Below are 14,262 nucleotides of genomic sequence, written 5' to 3'. Positions count from 1 at the left end.
ATAGATTTATTGATGAGTTGCTGGGTTAATATGTATGGTGACATATTTCTGTTTTATCACCTACCAGTAGCCTACTGTATATGGCAGAAATATGTTGTTACTCTGTGTCCAAAACACAGCATCTATTACATGCACCTTGTATATAATATGGACAACTAACTAATGTTTCAAAAACTATAGGCAGATGCCATCATGAGGAACATGGACCATAATGTCACACAATGAGCAAAACATTACATCTCCTAATTAAGTACCAACAATGACTTACCTGTGTAATGATATAGGAGTGATATACAATGCAGTGGAGTGCTGGAACACTACAGGTAATGGGGTGATAATATGATCTGGAAGCCAGCAACAGTCCCAGGAATATGCTCTAGGGTATTTCCTGGTGACATGTTCTGTAGAGATGATCCAAGCAGCAGGTCTGTACAGGACGTAGCAGAGACACAGTCTGGATAACTAGCAGCATCTGAGCCACTATTTATCCTGCCACATACAAAGAGAATCTTCCCGCCATAACTCAGCCCTCTGATTGGTTGTCCCATAAATGTAGGGTTTCTCTGATTAATTAAGGACAATAACATGGTATTTCCCATATGCCTCCTGCTGTTTTGGAGCCACATTGTCTAGTAGCATCCCTCGGGAACACAGCCCACTCCATTGTGTTACCAGTTACATAATTACTGTCATGTCCCACGAAGTATGTGTCTTTATATGCTGTTCAGTTACTGTCATGTTATTATTGCAAAGCTTTGCATTCTTGTGAAAATTGTCCTTCCTTGTTCCTGTAGGGCTCTGATGTCATTAGCCCTGCCTTCTTCCCATCTCTATCTCATTGTATGTCTGCCATCTTAACCTTCAGTTGATTCCTGTTGAGCTCTGGCAAATTATTATCTTTTCACCTACTGTTTTTGTGCATTATTACAAGAATATCAGCTTGAAATAAACCCTCATCTGGATTCTTCACACATGCCTCTTCAGTTGAGTTGACACTGTCTGACAAAGTCTCCTGGTGTGAGTACTGGTTCACTATAGACATACACAGATGAACTGTCTTAAAGGCCTTACATTTACAGCCTGGTTATTGAGTCAGAATAGTGAAAAGATAGTTTATAAACTGCCAGATATACCAGCAAGCCAGCTGCAGCTTCTGCAGATACAAAGAAAGTAACTAGTTTGCCTGCAGTGTGAGGAGAAATCATCAGTGTTTTGCAGCCACACAGACAGCTACATCACACAGATTCTTCTAGCAAACTACTGTACAAACTTACTCCAGTGTTATTCAGCTAAATTCTATCATGGCTGAAGGGAACACTGTGCAGCCTGTTCAAGATGAACACTATCTACAATCACAACAAGAAGAAGTTATGGATCTCAACTTACAGTCTAAACGCCCTGTTAAACCTACATTGAAGGTTAAAGAGAATCTTGAAGGTAGGAAACATGAACTTTCTGCCCATATCCTAAACTTATGGCAAAAACTACAAAGTCACATGTCCACCATCTCTCAGCATGATTGTGATGTCTCACCACTAGAGGGAGCCCTAGGTCAGCTTTGTTCAGTATATGAACTTTACACAGTGAAATGTCAAGAATATGTTCATGTTTTGAAAACGCTCAATACTCACGATGCATTAAAGGAATTGCAAGGCTTCAATAATCTCAATTTAGATCGAGACAGTTTAGTATATGAAGTTAAGTCTAACACAGCAGCCAGAATCGCACAATTATTGGAAACATCATCACGCATTTCTGTGTCCACCAGGCATTCAAAGCAATCATCTAAGTCACGAAGTTCAAAATATTCCATGCTTAGTGAACAACTTGTAAAGGCACGTGCAGAAGTAGAAACTGCTAAAATACAAGCCGACTTTGCAAAAAGAAAGGCAGAAATGCAAGCTGAAATGGAAGCCAGAGCAGCACGCGAAAAGGCTGAGATGGAAGCCAGAGCAGCGCATGAAAAGGCTGAAATGGAAGCCAGAGCAGCGCATGGAAAGGCGGAAATAGAAGCTCTGGAGAAACAATGTGAACATGCCACAGCAATGGCACGTTTAAAGATTTTAGAACAAGCTGCCAGTGTAAGTGAAAGAGACAGCATCAATTTAAGTGAAGTGGATGCAGAGGATCCTCTTAAACGCACAAGAGACTACGTCCTAAGCCAGAACAGTGAACCCCTGATTGCTGAAAACATTCCTAACAGGGCAGAACAAAGGGACTCAGATCATTATTCAACAAACCATGTCCAAGGTCAGTACAATGCACACACCACAGTGCACCAAGGTCCAATGCCTCAAGAAGCTCCATATACAAATGTATGGTCGCAAACCAATATGCCAGTAAGTCACCAGATCCCTGGTAACCACACAGTTTCATATGCAGCGAGACCTATGGACTTTAAACCAGCTCCTAGGCTAAATGCCTATGCACCACCATATCTCCCTATGTCTCTTACCCAGAACACTATAAACAATACGAACAACCAAACTCAGCAGCCAGCATTTTCTTGCCCAAAGTCAGAGAAAACAGACATGTCAGACTTCGCAAGATACATGGTTCGCCGTGAACTTATTAAGACTGGCCTCACTAAGTTTGATGATCAGCCTGAGAACTACAGAGGTTGGAAATGTGCCTTCAGGACCGCAATTAGTGACCTTGGCATTACTGCTGCTGAAGAACTAGATCTGCTGATCACATGGCTTGGCCCACAGTCCACAGAACGCGTCAAGCGACTCAGATCCGTCCACATCGCTAATCCTGCGGCAGGCCTCATTGCTGCCTGGGAAAGGCTAGAAAGGAGCTTTGGAAGTCCTGAAGCCATAGAGAATGCTTTGTTCAAACGGCTGCAGAATTTCCCAAAAATATCCGGCAAGGACAATGAGAAATTTCAAGAGCTCAGTGACCTACTCTTTGAACTCCTGCTGGCCAAGGCTGATACTCACTTACCTGGCCTCAGTTACTTGGACACAGCTCATGGGGTAAACCCAATAGTTTCCAAGCTGCCATACGGTATTCAAGAAAGGTGGACTACACTCGGGTCAAGATACAAAAGGGAAAATCAAGTCTCTTTTCCCCCATTTTCCTACTTCTGTGAGTTTGTCAAGAACATTGCAGAATCCAAGAATGACCCAAGCTTCTTCTATAGTGAGCCAAATCATCCTGGTTCACTTTCCCCCAAGTATGATAGCCCACGTTCTAACTACAAGAACCATAGGGCGTCAGTGTCAGTGAATAAGACAGAAATCCTTTCCACACCAACATCAGCTCCTGACCAGAGCAACCAAGGTGACGTGATCGAAAACCCTAATCGTCTGTGTCCCATACATAAGAAGCCACACCCCCTCAAGAAATGCATTGGCTTCAGAAAGAAACCACTCCAGGAACGCCTGGAACTTCTAAAGAAGTTTGGGGTATGTTACAGATGTTGTGCTTCCACTGAACATTTTGCTAAGGACTGTAAAACTGCTATTAAATGCACAGAATGTGACTGTGACGACCACGTGCAGGCACTTCACCCATCTCAACTGAATCCTACACCACCCGCACATCTCCCTCCTATGCCAAGGCATGGCGGGGAGATTACAGATCAAACGGCAGGTCCCGCTACTATATCTTCTTCATGCACTAAAGTTTGTGGGGAAGGTCTTTGTGACAAATCTTGTGCAAAGATATGTCTAGTCAATGTATACCCCAAGGGACAGCCAGAGAAGACTCTAAAGGTTTACACCATCTTGGATGACCAGAGCAATCAGTCACTCGCAAGTCCAGAACTCTTTGATCTGTTAAAATTAGAAGGAGATATTTATCCTTACACTTTGGGTACCTGTAGTGGAATTACGGAGGAATCTGGAAGAAGAGCCAGTGGACTGGTTGTAGCATCTCTCAAAGACAATCTTGAGATACCCTTACCCACACTTGTCGAGTGTAACCAGATACCATCCAACAGAGAAGAGATTCCCACACCAGAGGTCGCTCTTCATCACATTCACCTAAGGCCTATATCCAATGAAATACCAAACCTCGACGAGAATGCAAAGATCTTACTTCTACTCGGTAGAGACATTCTCCAAGTACATAAGGTGCGTCAACATATAAATGGACCAAATAATGCTCCGTTTGCCCAACGCCTTGATCTAGGTTGGGTTATCATAGGCAATGTCTGTATGGACAAAATGAAGCCGCCTACCAAGATTTCCTCATTTAAGACAAACCTCTTGCCAAATGGTCGCAGCACTCACTTTCAGCCATGCCCACATCATTACTGGGCGAAAGAGAAGCTGGGTAGCAGTAAATTACAGCATGACCATCACAATAATACGAACATAGTCCTGTCTCGGGGTGACAGTCTTGGACTTACAGTTTTCAATTCAACAAGTGAGGATAACAAGTTAGCATATGCAAGAGAAGACAAAGAATTTCTCAAGATAATGGACAAAGATTTCACTCAAGATGATTCCAACAGCTGGGTTACACCTTTACCCTTCCGCCTGCCAAGAGTGAAACTACCAAACAATCTACAACAAACAGTTGCAGACCCTGAACATGCAGAGGAGTTTCTCATTCAGTGTGTACAACAAGAAGTATACTGCCAAGAAATTGATAAGATAACAAAGGGAGCCACCCTATCCGAGAACAGTGCACTCTTTGAACTGAACCCAGGAATGGATTGTCACAAATTGCTAAGAGTGGACGGTCGTATAGCAAAATCCAATAAGACTGGAGCTGCTTTAATTCCTTCTGAAATCTTAGACCACAATGACATCTACAGGCGCCAGTGGAAACAGGTTCAACACCTGTCCAATGTGTTTTGGTATCCCTGGAAGACAGAGTATCTACACATGCTTCAAAGTCGTCATAAATGGCAGATGTCAAAACCCAACCTCCAGATCGGTGACCTCGTTCTCTTAAAGGACAAAGAGGCCCATCGCAATGACTGGCCAATGGGACTTATAACCAAGGTTATCCCAAGCGACGATGGAAAGACTCGTAAAGTGGAAGTCAAAGTGACCAAAGGAGGTTCTGTCCGAGTTTTCTTCCGTCCAATTAGGGAATTAGTGCTTCTTCTCCCAAAGGAAGATGTCACATAAAGACGAACTTGGCTACTAGATTCAGCTAATCATAGGAAGAAATTTACTACAAACTTCCAGCTATCATACCATCTACACCTAATTATTTGGATTACAGTGTGGGTTGGTGGAAGTGTTTGCAAGTTGCGACTTCCCCAATCCGAAGATGGGTTTGACACTTGGGACTTCAGTCACAAGATTTAGACTAAATGTTTTCTTATAATTATCTGTTATTGTTGCAGGTTCTCTTTGTTTACAGGTCTCAAGATCAATTCTGCACTTCACCAAATGACTTTATTATGTTTGAATTATCGTGAAATCTAAAGATTTCAGACGGGGAGTGTCATGTCCCACGAAGTATGTGTCTTTATATGCTGTTCAGTTACTGTCATGTTATTATTGCAAAGCTTTGCATTCTTGTGAAAATTGTCCTTCCTTGTTCCTGTAGGGCTCTGATGTCATTAGCCCTGCCTTCTTCCCATCTCTATCTCATTGTATGTCTGCCATCTTAACCTTCAGTTGATTCCTGTTGAGCTCTGGCAAATTATTATCTTTTCACCTACTGTTTTTGTGCATTATTACAAGAATATCAGCTTGAAATAAACCCTCATCTGGATTCTTCACACATGCCTCTTCAGTTGAGTTGACACTGTCTGACAAAGTCTCCTGGTGTGAGTACTGGTTCACTATAGACATACACAGATGAACTGTCTTAAAGGCCTTACATTTACAGCCTGGTTATTGAGTCAGAATAATTACCATAGTGTTGTTACTGTAAATACATTCTCATTCTACAGGGACAAGCAGGGTTAATTCATTGAGGCCAATATATACAATAACCTAATTATCATGTAATTAGGTTTGCAAAGACTTATGGACAATAGCCTAGAATTTCCTGTATGTCCCCTGGTGTTATAGAGCCAGTGTTTGATATAATCCTCTCTGGAACATGGCCGTAGTTGTTGACATTATGATCTGGCCTCCAAATCTTAATCTTATTACAGGTTACATTTCTCACACCGAGTGTTCATAGTATGATATATAAATGACCATTATTTGTTAAACATACACTATTAGAATAATAAAGATTATTAAAAATTATCTGGGATTGATAGGCGAATAAACATATGTATACTCAGTAATAATAATAATAATAATAATAATAATAATAATAATATAGATTTAAGATCCTCTAAGATTAATAATCACTTGTGCCTAATTTGGTGTGGAAAAAAATGGAATAAAAATACCTGGGTTTTCCACCCTTCCAATATTTCTTTGTGAGCGATAGCCTTGAGCCAGGAGCAGGAGAACTGCAGTGTGTGATTCCCCTGACCATCAGTGCACCAGCTGTAGCCAGTTGGCACCAATACAGGTTCCCCAGGAGAGTGGATCCCATAATTATTATTGTTTAAAATAGGAAGGGTCTACAGCACCTGGTTTTATAATAAGTCAGAATAACTTTCACATTGAGGCTTAACTCACCCTCTCTATTCTCTGTAACCTGCCTGCCCTCATACTCAGATACTTCAACATCCCCATGAAAAATCCTCTGCTCTGCTACCTTTAAGTTATTTTCCCTCATACTCTCCTTTGGGGGATTCAGATGTTCATCCTCCTCAACCCACAGTCATGGTCATTTACTGATCATCATCTCCTGTTCCTGTAACATTTCTTAATTGTCAACCTAGACAATGACGACTCAGGAACCGTGTACCTTCCCTGTCTCCTATCACTGTAAGACATGTGCCTGACTTAGCGATGCTGCAACATAGAGTATCGGTGCATGCTGCAAAATAGCGTGTTGGGGCACGCTGTAACATAGCGTATCGGTGCATGCTGCAACATAGCGTATCGGGGCATGCTGCAACATAGGGTATCAGTGCATGCTGCAACATAGTGTATCAATGCATGCTGCAACATAGTGTATCGGGGCATGCTGCAACATAGTGTATCGGGGCATGCTGCAACATAGTGTATCGGTGCATGCTGCAACATAGCGTATCAGTGTAGGTGTGGTGCCCCAGGACTTGCCTGCGTAGCAGGGGTTAACACACGGGACTCCAGGGGTTAATGATAGCCCCAGAGCTTCGCGCCTGAGGTTGATTGGCGTGTCAAAAGCCAAAAGTGATTGGCTGCCAAGTGGCGAGAGGCGAGGGGAAGACCCTTCAAGCAGGAAGGCACTGAGTGGGGCAACGCTGCGGCTGTGGCGCACCCACTAGTGAGCCCGCCCAGGAGAAGACATCTGTCAGGAGGCCCCAGGAGAGGACTAGACGCCCGGAGCCGGAGCACATGACGGGCTGGAGCCTGCAACTGTGTCCAGTCACTCAGGTACTGTCTACCCCCACACCCAGTCGCTCCCGCATGCCTGTGGCCACACCGTGCTCCATCTGCCCTGAGTGCCCTCACTGGCCTCACTGAAGGCGGTCTACTGCCCCAGCCCCTCACTCGCCCGCATTGGAGTTGGCCTATAGCCCCAACTCCCTTACTCACCCCCACCGGAGCCAGGACATCTGCTCAAGCTGGCTACCCTCCTGCAAAGGCCAGAATAGGGCTGCCGGATATCTGTGGCTGCAGCCACCTTGGTACAAAGGGGAAGCCACCCTTTTGTGGCCGACTAAGGAAACACCTTCTCTCTACTGTTAGGAAGGGCAAGCCTTCCATGAAGTTTAATTGATTGACACACCATTTGCACTGAATAATCTCATTGGATTTATTTTCCCTTCGCCCCCCCCCCCTGTGCACAGGTACACCTCAGGTTCATAGTTAGGAGGTCATACCAGTGCACCAGTTATTCAAATTATTGCCTACTGTTATAACTATTGTTGTGGTATATTATGTACGGTCTGATATGTGTAAATGTCGAAGGTAGCCTTCAGTGTTAACTGTACCGTGTCGACTCGTTGATCCAGTAGTAACCTTAAAGCGGGGGTGTTTTACCCAGAGCGCCGTCACGGTACCTTGAACACGTGGAGCCTGAAGGCCCTAGTGGGCACATATGTATTCTGGTCAGGTTGCCTATTATTGGTACTACCGGGTCTAATTGGTAATTAAAAGCCTTAGCGGCAAGTTACTATGCTTTGTTGTTCCATTTGGTAAATACCAGTTGTCAGGGTGAACGTTTATAATTGTTGTTGTTCAGTAACATGCCTTAACTCTCAAGTACTGCTACGCCATGAGAGTCAGTGGGCACAAGTTACATCTACTTCACAATAAACCTGAGTTGTACCGCAGAACGTTGTCCCCTTTCATTGAAGTGTTCCTCTCCCATCCACCGGAGAATAGAAGAGCGGACGAACCTGAGTCGCCACTGAAGCATCAAGGTAAGGGGAAAGACTCATCAGTAAAGCAAAAAAGCAATGTCTATGTCGACCACCAATGGTCTACAGTGAATAGGACGGCACCTAGGAATGGTTGACCTACCCTAGATCAACGTAGAAAGATGGTCGACACAAGCTTAAGGCCGACATGGGCATGATGGACATGAATAATGTTGAGATCATTTAAAAAAAAAAAAAATATATGTTTTTTCCATCTTTATCATCAATGTTTAGTGGTCTACAGCCCCAGGCATTATAATAAGTCAGAATAACTATGATGTTGAGACTTATCTCACCCTCTGTATTCTCTGTAACCTGCCTGCCCGCAACCTCAGATACTTCAACATCCCCATTACCAAATCCTCTGCTCTGCAGGGTAAATACTGTCTGCTTTGCATCTCGCCCACAGATGTTACCCAGCTTTATTTTTACACTGCAATTTAGATTTCAGTATAAGGTCCTCTAGGTAATATTTATTGGTTTACTAGTTATGTTTTTTTTATGTTTTAAATAAACGATTTCAATTTACAAATGATATATTCGTTTTTTTAATGCATGATTTGTCATTTTTATCTAGATTACCCAATTTGCCTATGGTGATGATAATGATTCCTCTGGAAGAGGTGGAGTGGGCTTTAGTGCATCGCTTTATGATAACACTATAGGCTTGGGGTACCGGATCAGAGGAGCATGCATGTATTAGCAATGTGTTTATGGCCTGGTTCCATATTTGCTGCCACTCTGAAATTAAAGTGAGTTAACATCAGGGCTATGGCCCAGGTAGGGGACTTTTCCTATGTGGAATTTGTGGCGGAACTGACAGTTACTGTATGATATTAGGTTAGATGGCATTGGAGGTCAGAGCTTGGATCTCCATCTGTAGTCTGAAAACCACAGAACGTTCTGACACATTATTTTTTCTTGCCAACTGTCCAGGGTGGAAAATGACTGCACAGCCCAACCCCAGCACCATACAGAGGCCTCAGCATCCTCCACAATTATCCCTAGTTCATTTTCTTCTCCATGACAGCGAATGTCTGCAAACCCTGAGACACTGCTCCAAGTATTATCAACCGGCACACCTGCAGTGATATTCCGCAAAAGGCCATGGGGGCCAGGGCTCTATCTTCCTGAGTAGCCATGAACCTGATTGTAGGGACGCAGGTAAGTTCATTGATGTGGACACAGGAGGCAGGAATGTTATGTACCAAGTGGAAGTAGTGGCTGCTATGGAAACAAATATACCAAAAATAAGGGTCCAAGTAAATGAGCAAGCCTGCTAGGTACTATATGCTTCATGGGTATTCCTCTCACTGCAGATATAACTGAATCACTTATAATTAGAGATGTGCAGATCCTGATTTACCCAGATCTCAAAACGGTATCTTATTGGCAATCCGTCTGTCACATGTTTTGGAGTTTGAACACGTGACAACCTATAGCCAATAATATCCCGTTTGAGATCTGGTTCAATCTGGATCTGCACATCTCTACTTACAATATAAATTGGAGAATCCACACCAGTGTGGCTGCTGGCCAGATTGTGGACATTCCCCTGACCTGTTTTCAGGGGCTGGCTGGCAACTTTCAGCCTGGGGGGCAACACAAGCAAGTGGCCCACCGCCATCGATTCACGACCCTACCCTCTCCCTTTTCCCCTCTAGTATGCAGCAAGGATTAAACAATCATTACCCCACACACACATACACCAGAAACCGAAGGCGCGTTGCAAAATTTTACCATGAAATGCCCATTACACATAATGCCACACACTGTAATGCCCATTACACATAAAGCCAACACCATAATGCCCATTAAACATAATGCCACACACCATAATGCCCATTAAACATAATGCCACACACCGTAATGCCTATCAAAGATAATGCCACACCTTAATGCCCATTACACATGGGCTTGTTGCCAGGGGGAGTGATATATGTTTTGGCATGGGGGAGCCAGGGTACATACAGGGGGGGAAATAGTTACATATGCAGAAGAGGAACTGGCTGGGATAATGGAAAAGTGCTATTACATAATGCAATAACTCTAACTGAAGGGGAACTATACTCTATAGTTCCTTAAACTACCCGAATCCGCCCTTCCAGGTAGCGCTGGCTGCACTGACAGACACTCAGGGCCGGTGCAAGGTTTCTTGGCACCCTAGGCAAAGCTAAATAATAGCACCCCTGCTCCTTCCAAACACCCCCTGGCCAACCACTCACATAGACATAAATGGTTTCCAGTAATTAGGTCAACAGTGTCTAGGTGGACAGTCACTAGGTCGACAGACAGAAGGCCAACATATGAAAAAGGACAACATGCATTAGGTTGACATACCGGTAGTCAAAGGGTCAACACAATCAAAAGATCAACATGGAAAAAGGTTGACATAACTTTTCGTGATTTTTTTGGTAAAAAAAGACTATTCATACTTTACCATCCCAGTGGGCATACCGTTAGATTATAATAATGTGCCAAGGGCACACTAGATGGTATCCATGTTGACATAGGCAAAATAAAAGTTAAACTTATTCCATGTCAACATTTTCCATGCCGACCTTTTGACCATGTCAACCTTCTGTCTGTCGACCATTAATGGTCAGTCTAGTGACTGCCAACCTACAGACTGTGGACCATTCATGCCATAACCCACATAAATGCCCACTCCTGCCCTGTAGGCCTACACAGGGCAAACTGTGAATGTGCTGCATTGGCAATGCGCATGCAGATGTTCCATGGCTGATTTGGGGATGCATATCTTCTGCTGCTGTGGCCAGACGGCATAGTCATAGACCAGCTCTTACTCTTGATGTTTTCCATAATTGCAGATACTCACCTAATGTGGACACAATTGCGAGTCTGCGATGGCTCCTGTGGCCGTATCTTTACAATCCTCGCCGGCAGCTTCACTTGTAAATGTTAGCAGCTCCACGGCCTAGAGAATCAGAATTGCTATTGTATTTGCCGGGATGGTCAGGGCCGGCGCCACCACTAGGCAAACCTAGGCATTTGCCTAGGGCGCCGGCCACTCGAGGGCGGCATTTTGTGCCGCCCGGGTACCTGTCGTTCGGCGCTGTCTATTTAAATCTGGCGGCGGAGGCAGCGGGGGTCCCTGCAGTCCATTAAAAATCACGAGCGCTATCCGCCGGGCTATGCGGAAGCGCTTCTAGTGTGAAAACTCTGGCAGCACGGCGCACGCTGATCTCAGCCAATCAGCGTGCTGCCAGTGTTTTCACACTAGAAGCGCTTCCGCATAGCCCGGCGGATAGCGCTCGTGATTTTTAATGGACTGCAGGGACCCCCGCTGCCTCCGCCGCCAGATTTAAATAGACAGCGCCGAACGACAGGTACCACCCCCCCCCCCCGGCACCGGGGCGCCCCCAGCCCGACTCGCCTGGGGCGCTCCGGTGCCTTGCACCGGCCCTGGGGATGGTTAATGCATCCCTGGGGGGACATAGGGTTAGGCTGTGGTAATGGGAAGGTCTAAGGTTATGCTGTGGGGGGTTAGGTTTAGGCACATACAATGGGGGGGTTAAGTGGTGGGGTGAGGGGGTGAGGCACTAGTCGGTAGGGTTAGGAACAGGCTGTTTGGGGGTTAAGTTTAGGCAATGAGGGTTAGGCACTAGGGGTTAGGTTATGTCCTGTGCAAGGGGGGTTAGGGCTAGGCTGCAAGCTGTGAGTGTGAGGTGTAGGCGGTGGGGTGTTGGGCTAGGCACTAGTGGGTAGGGCTAGGGTTAAGCTGCAGGGGTGGTTAGGGTTGGAGTTAGGTTGCAGGATGCAGAGGATTTAGGCTTCATGGTGCGAGGGTTATGGTTAGGCAGTAGCAGGTAAGCTTAGGGTCTGAGTTAAGCTTTAGAATGAAGGGTTAGGGGGGTAGAGGAGCGGGTTAGGCTGTCATCGGAGCCCCTGTCAGGATGCAGGGACGGTATTATGACCTCTGGCATCCTGATCATTATAATACTGTATGTATCCAAGCATGATGTACTAATTACACATACTCCTGCAGTGGCACTACAAGTACCAGCACAGTATGGTGGGACTTCTAGTTTAATTAATGCTGGACAGATGCAATATATATATATATATATATATATATATATATATATATACACATACATACATACACATACAGGACACCTAGACACCCCCCAGGCACAACCTTCTCACAGCTCACCTCTGCATTTCAGCTTCAGGGGCAGCACTGCACCTACATTTGGCAGAGCAGGTCAGGAGAAGGAGATGGGATGGGTTGCACATGCCATCGATCTGTGTTAGGCCAGCCTCAACTTTGAGCCCTGGCTGCTGGGGTCTCTGACTGTCTGTTGCTGCAATCAAGATCCTCACATGATGATCATCATGCAGCTCCCCAGCTCAGACCAGCTCCTTGTCTTCCCCGGAGGCGGAGCTTCTCTGTGTCTGGCTGATGGGGAGCTGAAGCTGCCGACATCTCTGGCTATGTGGTGACCACACTAGAGACTGGTGACTGCAGCCAGAGGGCTGGTAAGTCACATGGCATGTCCACTGAAGGATGTCTTTTTTAGAGACATCCTTCATTCATGTGTTGATCGAACTTAGCAGCGCCCCCTAGTGGCCAGCACTTATACGCAGCTGCTTTAACCGTAGCTCTGACCCTGCAGACACTAGAGGTATGGCAGTACCTCTAGTGTCTGTCTCCTCCAGGGCGGAGGCCATTTTGTGAGGGGCCGTCGCCTTACAGATGGCTGTTTGCGCTGCGGCTGGACCCGTAGGAGGCGGTGGCTGCGGCAACATGCACACAGCCGGCCCAGCCACAGCCAGCAGATACCAGCCCGGGGGGCATGTGGCACCCTGCCACCCGGCCCAGCCCGCCCCTGCCTGGGTTCCTATGGATTGGGGGTTCAGGGTAGGCAGCTTGTGGTGCGGGTGCCAGACAGTAGATGTCACTGACACTGTCTGCTCGCTTATTGGAGTATTAACACCCCAGGACAAGGATATAATTAATTCAATAAAGAGCATTTAGACCCTTACTTGCCATAGTTTACAGCTCATGATATTATGTGATTTCTAAATCTGTGTTATTTTGTTGGTACAAGAATTACCATTCAGTAGGGTTCTAGACAGCACCGGGGATGATTTGTTTATTGTATACAGGCTACACCACGAATAAAGGAGTGCCTGGCCATAGACCCTTATTCAGATCTGTCGGAGTAGGGTGGGAGTTCTCAGTGGTAACAAATCATAACCCCAATAGTTTTCTACAATGTACTGCTGGAGACAATAGACAGTTGCTGAGATGGAGCTCAGCCCTTCAACTGTACAACTTCTCTATGTCTCACAAAAAGATCATGGAAAGGCGGATGGCCTGTCCTGTCATTAGTAACCAGACCCAGTGCCACCTAAAACCTGTAGACCAGCCCTTACCATTACACAGGATACCAGGAACATGGACTACAAGGAGGGGGAAGAATGTGAAGGAATAGCATTGGTGGTAAGTGTCTTTTTGGGCATCTTATTCTCCACAGCAATTAATGTACATTTGACCCATCTCCCTCTGGCTTATGTCAATATTCCATGAGTGTGTGTATTCCCAGGACTCCAACTATGGCATTACCCTGTATACTACATGCTGTAATCTTACTCTGGTACATGCAGTTGTGTAGTGACCTGGTTCATTGTGCTGGCATGGTGCTGGGTTATATTAGGGGCATGCCAGTGTGTGTATGAGGTCACCTGGTATGTACAGTACATAGAAGATATCAGTGGAATTTTTGCGGTGTCCAGCTGTTATCCTTATATGGTCACACAGGAAGTATCCAGGAGGAAAATATTACATCTCACCAAAAGTCCACCTTCACAGGGGATACTCAGGACTTAATCTAATTACCGGACCATTC

Source organism: Crinia signifera, chromosome 4 (genome assembly GCF_055691185.1).
Source record: "Crinia signifera chromosome 4, ASM5569118v1, whole genome shotgun sequence".
Taxonomy (NCBI): domain Eukaryota; kingdom Metazoa; phylum Chordata; class Amphibia; order Anura; family Myobatrachidae; genus Crinia; species Crinia signifera.
This window is presented reverse-complemented; position numbering follows the sequence as displayed.